This window comes from Cervus canadensis, chromosome 21 (genome assembly GCF_019320065.1).
Source record: "Cervus canadensis isolate Bull #8, Minnesota chromosome 21, ASM1932006v1, whole genome shotgun sequence".
Classification (NCBI taxonomy): Eukaryota; Metazoa; Chordata; class Mammalia; order Artiodactyla; family Cervidae; genus Cervus; species Cervus canadensis.
Genome location: NC_057406.1, coordinates 30,341,971 through 30,355,239, shown reverse-complemented (window position 1 = coordinate 30,355,239; position 13,269 = coordinate 30,341,971).

Below are 13,269 nucleotides of genomic sequence, written 5' to 3'. Positions count from 1 at the left end.
GTCTGTATACTTGTGATCACCACCTTCATTGACTCCTTTATTCGCCTGTCACCTTCATCAAAGCATTTGGCATTGAAATATATCTTTGTGCCCTGTTTAAATGTAAGCCTGCATCTTAACCGTTTAAAACATCTAATTTTTTTGACAGAAAACAACAAAATTCTGTAAAGCAATTATCTTTCAATAAAAAGATAAATTAAAAAACATAATTAAAGCAACAAAATTAAAAAAATAAAAAACACCCCCCCAAAAAAAAAAACCCCACTTACTTTTATACTGATATAGTGGGAAATTGAGAATTTTCCTCAATTTTTGATTATTTAAAAAAAAAAAGTTTTGGAGCTCCAGTAGAGTAAATGATGCCTGGTGGACTTGCAAATATAAACAACCAAAAAATAAACAAAATAGGCAAAGCAACAGTTTTTAGACATTGGAAAAGAGGCATAACAAGACCATGATCCAGAAAAAAAAAAAAAAAGAGGAAAGAAGATGAGCCTTAAATTGAGCCTATTGTTTACCTGACTTTCTTCCTGGAAACATTTTTTGATCACAGCATTAGCAGGAGTCCACACAAAGCACTAACATCTCACTGGATTCAAGTAACAGGGATTCCAAAGCTTAAGGTGACTGAAATATGTGGGACCCATGTAAGATTCGTGGTCAGCAAAGAACAACTGCCAAGAAATGTAACTGGATGATTCCCAGAACCCAAATGGGATTTGATGTTGTTCAGTTGCTCAGTCATGCCAACTCTTTGCGACCCCATGGACTGCAGCACGCTAGGCTCCTCTGTCCTTCACTATCTCCTGGAGTTTTCTCAAACTCATGCCCATTGAGTTGGTGATGCTATTTAATCATCTCATTCTCTGCTGCCCCCTTCACCTTTTACCTTAAATCTTTCCCAGAATCAAGGTCTTTTCCAATGAGTCAGCTCTTCACATCAGGTGGCCAAAATATTGGAGCTTCAACTTTAGCATAAGTCCTCCCAGTGAATATTCAGGCTTGATTTCCTTTAGGATTGTTGGTTTGATCATCTTGCTGTCCAAGGGACTCTCAAATGAGATTTGGTATTCAATTTTGATCAGCCATTGTGTAGAAATCTTACTGAAGGCCCAGGGTCTCAGTACATGCCCTAGAAATCTAACACCTTGTTAAGACATGTAATATTTTTTTAACCCTTTCTAATATTCAGTTCAGTCTTCCATTGGTGTCTGACTCTTTGCAACCCCATGGACTGCAGCATGCCAGGCTTACCTGTCCATCACCACCAACTCCTTGAGCTTGTTCAAACTCATGTCCATCAAGTCAGTGATGCCATCCAACCACCATATCCTATATCATCCCCTTCTCCTGCCTTCAATCTTTCCCAGCATCAGGATCTTTTCCAATGAGTCAGTTCTTCACATCAGGTGGTCAACGTACTGGGGCTTCAGCTTCAGGATCAGTCCTTCCAATGAATATTCAGGACTGATTTCTTTAGAATCAACTGGTTGGATCTCCTTGCAGTCCAAGGGACTCTCAAGAGTCTTCTCCAACACTTCTCCAACAGTTCAAAAGCATCAATTCTTCAGCACTCAGCTTTCTTTATAGTCCAACTCGCACATCCATACATGCCTACTGGAAAAACCATAGCTTTGACTAGACGGACCTTTGTTGGTAAAGTAATGCCTCTGCCTTTTATTTATTTATTATTTTTATGTCTCTGCTTTTTAATATGCTATCTAGGTCGGTCATAGCTTTTCTTCTGAGGAGCAAGCATCTTTTTAATTTCATGGCTACAGTCGCTATCTCCAGTGATTTTGGAGCCCCAAAAAATAAAGTCTGTCATTATTTCCATTGTTTCCCCATCTATTTGCCATGAAGTGATGGGACCACATGCCATGATCTTAGTTTTCTGAATGTTGAGCTTTAAGCCAGCTTTTTCACTCTCCTCTTTCACTTTCATCAAGAGGCTCTTTAGTTCTTCTTTGCTTTCTGCGTAAGGGTGGTGTCATCTGCATATCTGAGGTTGTTGCTTTTTCTCCTGGCAATCTTGATTCCAGTTTGTGCTTCATCCAGCCTGGCATTTCACATGATGTACTCTGCATATAAATTAAATAAGTTAAATAAACAGGGTGAAAATATACAGCCTTGGCATACTCCTTTCCTGATTTGGAACCAGTCTGTTGTTCCATGTCCAGTTCTAACTGTTGCTTCTTTGTCAGGGAATGTTTAACAGGAGGATTCCTGTGTGCTGTTTCCTATCTCTCTTGAGCCCTCTGTTCCTTATCAGTTCCTGTCAGGAACGAGAGGAGTGGCAAGCCACTCCCAGGACTGAGATCATAGAGATGGGATGCTTGCATAGGATGTCCTTCATTAGCTTTTCCATTTGGTGAAAGGGATTATTTACGACCCTCTTTTGATATGGATTGCCTTGTGGCCTTATGGCTTCTATTGCTCCTCATTTCCCTGGTAACTTGTAAAGTCTGGTCTTTTGATCTTTATGTGAAGAAGCTACCTTGTAATATGGTATATATACTCACACAGAATTCAATAAATCACCCTTGTGCCACCAGAGACTTGGGTCCCCGTGTCCTTCTTTCTCTCTCTCTATCTGTCTGGCTGATTCCTGGAGCACGAAGGCCTGCCAAGCTCATTTTCCTGCCCGGGCTTCCAAGACCTCTCAAGACTTCTTGAGAGAGCGCCCCGCGCCTATGTAAGTGGTACAATCTCAGTCCAAGGGCTTTATTGGTTTTCTGCATAACCCAGGGAATATTAGCCTCTTTCCTTCTTTCACTTTCTTATCATCAACTCCGGACCACCAGGTTCCGGTCCATTAAAGGACCCCAACACTTCTTGACCTGGAAGTTCTCAGGAGGCAGGTTCACAGATTTCTCAGGAGGCAGGTAAGGTGGTCTGGTATTTCCATCTCTTTAAGAATTCTCCACAATTTGTTGTGATCCACACAGTCAAAGGCTTTGGCATAGTCAATGAAGCAGAAGTAGATGTTTTCTGGAGCTCTCTTGCTTTTTCTATGATCCAACAGATGTTGGCAGTTTGATATCTGGTTCCGCTGCCTTTTCTAAAACCAGCTTGAACATCTGGAAGTTATCAGTTCATGTACTGTTGAAGCCTGGCTTGGAGAATTTTGAGCATTACTTTGCTAACATGTGAGATGAGGGCAATTGTGTGGTAGTTTGAACATTCTTTGACATTGCCTTTCTTTGGGATTGGAATGAAAACTTACCTTTTCCATTCCTGTGGCCAATGCTGAGTTTTCCAAATTTGCTGGCATATTGAGTGCAGCACTTGCACAGAGTCATCTGGAATTCCACCACCTCCACTAGCTTTGTTCATAGTGATGTTTCCTAAGGCCCACTTGACTTTGCATTCCAGGATGTCTGGCTCTGGGTGAGTGAGCACACCATCATGGTTATCTGGGTCATGAAGATCTTTTTTATATAGTTCTGGGTATTCTTGCCAGCTCTTCTTAATATCTTCTGCTTCTGTTAGGTCCATACCATTTCTGTCCTTCATTGTGCCCATCTTTGCATGAAATGTTCCCTTGGTATCTCTAATTTTTTTGAAGAGATCTCTAGTGTTTCCCATTTTATTGTTTTCCTCTTATTTCTTTGCAATGATCACTGAGAAAGGTTTTCTTATCTCTCCTTGCTATTCTTTGGAACTCTGCATTCAAATGGGTATATCTTTCCTTTTCTCCTTTGCCTTTACCTTCTCTTCTTTTTTCAGCTATTGCCTCCGCTGACAGCCATTTTGCCTTTTTGCATTTCTTTTTCTTGGGGATGGTCTTAATCACTGTTTCCTGCACGATGTCATGAACCTCTATCGATAGTTCTTCAGGCACTCTATCAGATCTAATCCCTTAAATCTGTTTGTCACTTCCACTGTATAATTGTAAGGGATTTGATTTAGGTCATACCTGAATGGTCTAGTGGTTTTCACTACTTTCTTCAATATCAGTTTGAATTTGGCATTAAGGAATTCATGATCTGAGCCACAGTCAGCTCCCAGTCTTGTTTTTGCTAACTGTATAGAGCTTCTCCATCTTTGGCTGCAAAGAATAGAATCAAACTGATTTCCGTATTGACCACCTAGAGATGTCCATGTGTTGAGTCATCTCTTGTGCTGTTAGACGTGAGTGTTTGCTATGACCAGTGCGTTCTCTTGGGAAAACTCTGTTTGCCTTTGCCCTGTTTTATTTTGTACTCCAAGGCCAAATTTGCCTGTTAATCCAGGTATCTCGACTTTCTACTTTTGCATTCCAGTCCCCTATAATGAAAAGGACAACTTTTTTGAGTGTTAGTTCTAGAAGGTCTTTCTAGTATTAGGCACTATTTATATATAAAAAAGTAAGACGTGAAATAAGATGACGTGACAGTATATTATCGATTAACCAGAAACTGCTTGATATTTTCTTCCATTTCTGACTTTGCTATGATTTTGCTGCCTCCTTAGATCATCACCCTTCTTCATTAAATACTATTAGATGATTGTCTCAAGGTCAATAGCATCAGTTCACTATTGATGATATTGCCAAGATTACGTTGGGCCATTCAAAGCAATCATTGTGACATCTAACATACACAAGTCTTAATAAATAAATAAATACTAGTTCCCTTATGCTATACTCCCAAATAGCACCCCCCTCTTTTTTTTTTTTTTTCATTTAATGAGCAATGTCAGGTTTCTGGATTTTAGGTGTTGCTTTTGGTGCACCTGTTTTTCTTAATTAGATGTTTTGTTTGTTTGTTGGCCACACCATGTGGGATCTTAATTCCCCAACCAGGGATTGAACCCTTGTCCTCTGCAATGGAAGCATGCAGTCTTAATCACTGGACAGCCAGATAAGTCTCTGTACCTGTTTTTCTGCAATTTGTTTTTTCAGTTTTGTTTTGTTTTTTATTTTTCTTTCTTTTCTTTCTTTCTTTTTTTTCTCTATCAGCTAGTATCAGAGAAAACAAAATGAGATTTTTTAAAAGGCTTTTTAAATTTTAAATGCAGATGAGAAAATTACTTCTTACCCTATTTTTGCTTTGGAGTGAAAGGTAAACACAGCTGCAGGAAAACCAATTTCAAAAACCCATTAAGAAAACTGATTACAGCCAGATGGATGAGTGGTAGAAATAAATTCTTTTGCGGTACACAAGAGCACTGCAGAAAGTTGCATTTTAACCTGCCCTAGATAAGCAAGAAGACATAATAACTAACTTAAATACACATTCCATGCCAAAATGCCTGACGCATGTGCTCTTTGCAACAGTTCTACTCTATAAGTGAAAGACATTATTCAAGTCTATCAACATTGCCTAGAAACCTTGGTAAAGCTTGATGTATTTAAAGTATATATAGAGAATGCATTATGTTTATTTTTTAGTTAAAGAAATTATCTGTGGACATTGCACAAATTGTTCAATATAAAGAAATGTATATATTTTAAAAACAGTGAGATGCATATAAAATCTAGTGAAACCTGAATGAGTAGTTTAATTTTTGTAGTTTCATTTATAGAAGTGTACCAATCTCAATGTATTGGTTTTAACAATGTACAAAGGTTAAATCAGATGTTAATCAGAAGAAACTGAGTGATGAAGATATGGGAGCTTTCCAAGTGATTCTGCAACATTTTGTGAGTCTAAAATTATTTCAAAATAAGAAGATTTTAAAAATCAGCTATAGTTTTGATATTTTGGTGTTGAAACAAATATAAGGTTAATGTGGCTAAAAAAAAAAGAACAAAAGAATGTGTCAGTAAGGACCCTTTCTTTGGTCAGTGATTTGTTTACCTGAAAAATTCCAGAGGAGTGGTTCAAATGCTATCATCTGTTTTTTTCTCTTGCCTATCATCCCCCAATTCTTATTTCTCTTGGTTGGTTCTAGTTTCAGACAGACTCTTCTCTTGAGCAGTTCTAATGGATCCTAGGAGAGGATGGGGTGAGAACAGGACAGAGAACTCCAGGCTAGTTTTACAAGGTAAATAGTTGCTAAGTGGAAAAAAACAAATGTCCACTTCAGTAGATGAGGAGAGATACAGAAAGTTAAACAAACAACTCCCTCAAAACCACCTTCTCCACAAATATTCAAAAGATATATATCTTAACTAATAGTCAAAATTACATAAATTTACAACATATTCCATTTTCATACAACAAACTGGAAAAAAAAATTAAGTAAGACACACAAGGGCTGGGAAGCATAAAAGGGCACAAGCCTTCCAGAAAACAGTACATTCATAATTTGCTAATTTCATTTTCAGTGATTGTAAGGAAAGAACTAAAAACATGCATAATGACTATGTATAAGAGGTATTTATGCAAGATTTTTTTTCATAGTGAAAGACATATGCCTCAAAATATGGTTATAAATGAATAAGAACTTGATATTTCTGAATGACTGAATATTTGTAAACTTCCAGATTTCTTGTAATATTTAAAGTAATATTTTTGAAAAGACACAAGTACATATAAATCTGTATTTTAAGAATGATCTTCAAATTTTAAAACAGTTTGCTTACTAGCTGTCTTCTCTTGGTCAGAATATTAACTTCTCTCTGTCTCAGTTATCTCATTTGTAGAATGAGGATAATAAGAGTGCAATATAAGCTTGAAATCAGGATTAAGTTTGTTACTACTAGTAAAATAAGTATTAAATTGTTGTTAATTTGTGTAATTGCATGTATTACATGCTTCTTTGATGTATTACATGTCTGGCACATAGTACTTTTTACAATAAATGAAAGGTTTTTAATTATATAAAACAAACTCCTTGATGAATATTGATTTATAGAACTCTAAGAAAACATTAGGGGACTCCAGGGTTTCCCAATTAAATATCTCACTTTGTGCATGTGTATTAGTCAGTCAATTGTGTGCAACTCTTTGCAACCCCATGGACTGTAGCCCCCTAGGCTCCTCTGTCCATGAAATTCTCCAGGCAAGAATACTGGAGTGGGTTGCCATTCCCTTCTCCAGCGGATCTTCCCAACCCAGGAGACAAACCCAGGTCTTCTGCATTGCAGGCAGATTCTTTTACCTTCTAAACCACCAGGGAAGCCTGATAACACTTTGCACCTTACAAATGGATGTGCTTTAAAGAAGTATATCGTTGTTTATATTTTAATGAGTGCAAAGAAAGAAGGGAAGGAGCAGGTAAGCTTTAGAAGAATTCAAGAATTTAGGAAGACAACACAGTTGCATCTGTACTGGGCATGACAAGGAAGGGGCAGGGGACCATTTATTTCATTATTAGTACAAGCATTTTCATTCCATTTAATTATTTATCTATCTTTTATTTGCTAAAAGATCATGATATCCAGTACCATCACTTCATGGCGAATAGATGGGGGAAAAGTGGAAACAGTGACAGTTTTTATTTTCTTGGGCTCCAAAATCCTGCAGACAGTGACTGCAGCCATGAAATTAACAGAAACTTGCTCCTTGAAAGGAAAACTATGACGAACCTAGACAGTGTATTAAAAAGCAGAGACATCACTTTACCAACAAAAGTCCATACAGTCAAACCTATGCTTTTTCCAGTAGTCATATACAGATGTGAGGGTTGGACCATAAAGAAGGCTGAGCCAAAGAATAATGCTTTTGAATGATGGTGCTGGAGAAGACTCTTGAGGGTCCCTTGGACAGCAAGGAGATCAAACCAGTCAATTCTAATGGAAATCAACCCTGAATATTCATTGGAAGGACTGATGCTGAAGCTGAAGCTCCAGAACTTTGGCCACCTGATGTGAAGAGTCGACTCATTGGAAAAGACTCTGATGCTGGGAAAGATTAAAGGCAGGAGGAGAACGGGGCAACCAAGGATGAGATGGTCGGATGGCATCATTGACTCAATGGACATGAGTCTGAGCAAATTCCAGGAGATAGTAGAGGACAGGGTGCCTGGCATGCTGCAGTTCATTGGGTCACAAAGAGTCGGACAGGACTTAGAGAGTGAACAACAACAAAAGATGGCCAGAATGCAGAAAAACTACTTATCATCTTCAGGGTTTCTAAAATAGGAAAAGAAACCATCAAGAAAACCCGTGGCAGCACAAACAGTAAGAGGTCATGATTCCAGGAATGGGAAATGTGGATGGAGGACTTTCAGACAATGAAGACCTTGGCAATGCCCTTAAGGGCATGTGGAAGCAGCGCCCAGGCAAATTCAAGGGCAGCTCCTTGTAAGCTGAAGGAACTTCCTGCTTTCTGATTGGCTGTGCTGGAGTTGGCCAGCCTGAAATTTCACCTTCAGGCAAAAGTTGTGACCTTTTATCTGGTGTATAATTCACTCTGTGTGAATATTTTCATCTCAGTATCAAGTTAACGGGAGTGAACCTTTACCAAGGCAGGACTCACCAGAGGCGCCTTTCAGAGATTTATCCCCCTCCCCCAACAGAAGGGCAAAAAGACATTTTTCCATGAGTGGGACATGGTTAGTCAAAAAGGTATCACTGACGTTTTTCAGACACCCAGAGAAAACATCCTCCAAGGCCAAGGGAAGTAAAAATGCATGCCTGATTTTTAGTTAGAGTCCAGGAACTTGTCACCAACGACACTACTTCTAAATGTCTAATGCCGGGAGCCAACACACGAGACCCTACCCCTAACAAGGCCGTAAGGGAGAAAACCTGACCGGCAAGGCGGATCAGGTTCCCAGGGGTTTTCAAAAAGGCCAGCTCACGAGATCCCACCCATGACAAGGTCACGAGGAGAAAGCCTGACAGGCAAGGCAGATCAGGTTTTCAGGGATTTTGAAAAGCTGCCCCCGGCTCTCACCTTAAAGATGATATCTGTCTTTCTGATGCCTGCCTCAATGGACTACTCCCTAATTTCTCTGACACAGGCAGGCAGGCCTTCCCCGATCTCTTACCAAATAAGAATAAATTTAGAACTTTAATCAATAAGTTTCCCAGGTGGTGGTATTTTATGAGATTATTCAGGGTGAAAGGAGTGTTTTAATTTAAACTCCTTTGCTGGTAGTTTGTTAGCCAAATGCATTTATGCGCTTGGTACTAATATGTATGATTGCTTATAATATCCTAATCATAAAATAGCATAAAGAACATGATTATATAAAAGCCCTAATAGACACAGAGCATTTTTGAGGGGTGAAGGAGTCCTATTAGAAAACATAAGAAAATTATTCTATAGGTGGTTATTGGGTTGTGATTTGCTTGCTGTGTTTTGCTTGCTGTGTTTTGCTTGCTGTATTTTTGCCTTTAATGTGCTAAGGTTGTGTTATAAAAACCATTGTTAATATAGTTAAAGATCTAGAGAAATAAGAACTTAGCCCTAGTGTGGTAACAATGAGATGGTTGTTAATTGTCAGCCAGGAGTGCTAGGCAGAAGCTGCCTCACTGAAGCCGCAGAGTCTGTATGGATTAAACTTCTTAGATAAATGCAACTGACAACTTTTGCAGAAAGATTAATTTTTGTATTAACAAGAATATAATTCTACTCTGTACTATTTCCCTATGACCCTGTTACCTTTCAGTTAAGGTCACCATAAAAACGGAAAATAGGCTTACAATCACCTGACCTGCATGAAATGTTAATAGCCTCAAGGCCAGAAGATCATGTGCTAAAAATTACTATAGAATTAGAAAGCAAAAAAATCCTGCTTTTCCTAAAAATCAAAATGATGTAATGCTAATCCTGTGTAATCATGAGTAAGCATCTTGTACTTTGAAAACGTTCTGTGAAAGGGTATAAAACCAATTGTCAAAAAGTAAAAACACAGACTTGGTCCTATCAAGGCTGGTCTCACGTGTCTTCTCTCTCTCGCCGACGCCGTTCATCCTGAGGGTACCCCTCTGGATCCTGTCGAGGCTGGACCCCAGCAGCCTAACACTCAGATGTACCAAGGGACCCTATGCTGGTTAGAACTAACCAGTTCATACCCAACTAGGTTCAAATATAGGTCATTTCAAGACTACTAGTATAACTTAGAATATCATTACGTTCCTTTAAAAAGGAACAGCTAGAAGATGGCGGAGGAATAGGATGGGGAGACCACTTTCTCCCCCACAAATTCATCGAAAGAACATTTGAACGCTAAGTAAATTCCACAAAACAACTTCTGAATGCTGGCAGAGGACATCAGGCACCCAGAAAGGCAGCCCATTGTCTTTGGAAGGAGGTAGGAAAAAATATAAAGATAAAAAAAGAAGCAAAAGAGTTAGGGATGGAGATCCGTCCCAGGAAGGGAGTTTTAAAAAATAGAGAAGTTTCCAAACACCAGGAAACACTCTCACCGGTGAGTCTGTGGCGAGCCTTGGAGCCTCAGAGGGCAACATAACCAGGAGGAAAAATAAAAAAATAATTAAAACCCACAGATTACGTGCCTAAGGGCAACTCCCAGCAGAGAAGCAGCGCAGACACTCGCATCTGCCACTAGCAAGCAGAGACTGGTCAGGGAGGCGCGGGCTGCATCCTTAGGGTAAGGACCAGGCATGAATGCCCCGAGGGCAATCTGAGGGAACTAACTTGAGATAGCAACTCAGACTGGGATATCTATTCTGTGAAAAGCCCTAATCTAAGACACCACCAGGCCCGCTCACAGAACAAAGGACTGAGCAGAGCTGGCCGGCTGTGGACCGGCCCACCCCCGGCCAGAGACAGGCAGGCGAGGGCAGCCAGAGCCAGAAAGGGGGCAATTGCGGCCCCAGAGAGGCATCATCTACCAAACTGCAAGCAGGCTTCGTTGCTAACCAAGACTTCCTGGGATTCTGGACAGTCGACATCCGCCAGGGGGGTCGCAGCCAGAGATCAGCTCCCCAGAAGAGACACACCGCACACCTGAGAATGCACGCCCGCTGTGCACCCAGAAAACCGAGCGGCTGGGACGGGGGAGGAGAGAAGATGCAGCCCCCAACTTGGGGCGACCGCGCTCGCCAAGCACCTGGTCACCTGAGCGGCTCAGAGCTGGGAAGGGCACAAAACGCAGGCCCCACCAAGTCTGTGCCTCTGTGGAGTACGGGAGAACCTGAACCTGAGCAGCTTAGACCTAGGAAGTGCACGCAACCCAGGGCCCACTTTAGATAGTTCCCCTGCAGAGCAACCTGGAGCCTGAGCCTTGTAGATGGGGAAAGCACGCACGCCGTGAGCGGGGCAAACCCAGGGTGGCCGAGCGCTTCCCACACACGCCAGTGATATCAGTGATGTGTGTATGCAGTGTTCCTCCCTCCTCACAGCACGACTGAACAAGTGAGCCTACAAAAGTGACCACCACCGCCCCCTTGTGTCAGGGCGGAAATTAGACACTGAAGAGACCAGCAAACAGAAGCTGAAATAAAGAGGCAACCACTTTGGAAGTGACAGGTGCAAAAGATTAAAACCCTGCAGTTAGCACCGACTACATGGAAAAGGGCCTAGAGATCTTGAGAAGTATAAGCCAGATCAAGGAACTATCTGAAACTGAACTGACCCCACTGTCCACAACAACACCAGAGAAAGTCCTAGATATAGTTTTACTATTATCATTTTTTTAATTAAAAATTTTTTTTTAAATTTTAAGTCCTCTATTACTCCTTTAATTTTCATTTTTATAACCTACTCTTACTTTGAAAAAAAAAAGACCCTATTTTTAAAGCAAACTTCACATATATATATATTTTATAATTTTTGTGACTTTGTTTTTTTCTTTAATATTGTATTTTTGAGAATCCAACCTCTACTCTAGGTTTTTAATCTTTGCTTTTTGGTATTTGTTATCAATTTTGTACCTTTAAGAACCCAATCTTCAGTACCCATTTTTACTTGGGAGTGAGATTACTGGCTGGATTGCTCTCTCCCCCTTTTGACTCTCCTTTTTCTCCACCAGGTCGCCTCTAGCTCCTCCCTCCCCTTCTCTTCTCTACCCAACTCTGTGAATCTCTTTGTGTGTTCCAGGTTGTGGAGAACACTTAGGGAACTGATTACTGGCTAGATCTGTCTCTCTCCTTTTGATTCCCCCTTTTATCCTCCTGGCCACCTCTGTCTCCTTCCTCCCTCTTCTCTTCTCTGTGTAACTCTGTGAACATCTCTGAGGGATCCAGACTGTGGAGAGCACATAGGGAAGTGATTACTGGCTAGCTTGCTTTTGCCCCTTTTGATTCCCCCTCTTCTCCTCCTGGTCACCTCTATCTCCCTCCTGCCTCTTCTCTTCTCCATGTAACTCTGTGAACCTCTCCGGGTGTCCCTCACTGTGGAGAAACTTTTCATCATTAAGATAGATGTTTTATTATCAGTGCCATATAGATGGAGAAGTCTTAAGGCTACTGTTAGAATAAGACTGAAAACCAGAGGCAGGAGGCTTAAGTCCAAATGCTGAGAACACCAGAGAACTCCTGACTCCAGGGAACATTAATCAATAGGAACTCATCAAACGCCTCCATACCTACACTGAAACCAACCACCACCCAAGAGCCAACAAGTTTCAGAGCAAGACATACCACGCAAATTCTCCAGCAACACAGGAACATAGCCCTGAGCTTCAATATACAGGCTGCCCAAAGTCACACCAAACCCACTGACATCTCAAAACTCATTACTGGACACTTCATTGCACTCCAGAGAGAAGAAATCCAGCTCCACCCACCAGAACACTGACACAAGCTTCCCTAACCAGGAAACCTTGACAAACCACCCGTCCAACCTCGCCCACAGCGAGGAACCTCCACAATAAAGAGGAACCACAAACTGCCAGAATATGGAAAGGCTACCCCAAACACAGCAACATAAACAAGATGAAAAGGCAGAGAAATACCCAGCAGGTAAAGGAACAGGATAAATGCCCACCAAACCAAACAAAAGAGGAAGAGATAGGGAGTCTACCTGATAAAAAATTCTGAATAATCATAGTGAAAATGATCCAAAATCTTGAAAACAAAATGAGCCACAGATAAATAGCCTGGGGATAAGGATCGAGATGATGCAGGAAAGGTTTAACCAGGACCTAGAAGAAATAAAAAAGAGTCAATATACAATGAATAATGCAATAAATGAGATCAAAAACACTCTGGAGGGAACCAACAATAGAATAAGAGGCAGAAGATAGGATAAGTGAGGGAGAAGATAGAATGGTAGAAATAAATGAAACAGAGAGGAAAAAAGAAAAAAGAATTAAAAGAAATGAGGACAACCTCAGAGATCTCTGGGACAATGTTAAACACCCCAACATTCAAATCATAGGAGTCCCAGAAGAAGAAGACAAAAAGAAAGACCATGAGAAAATACTTGAGGAGATAGTAGTTGAAAACTTCCCTAAAATTGGGAAGGAAATAATCAACCGAGTCCA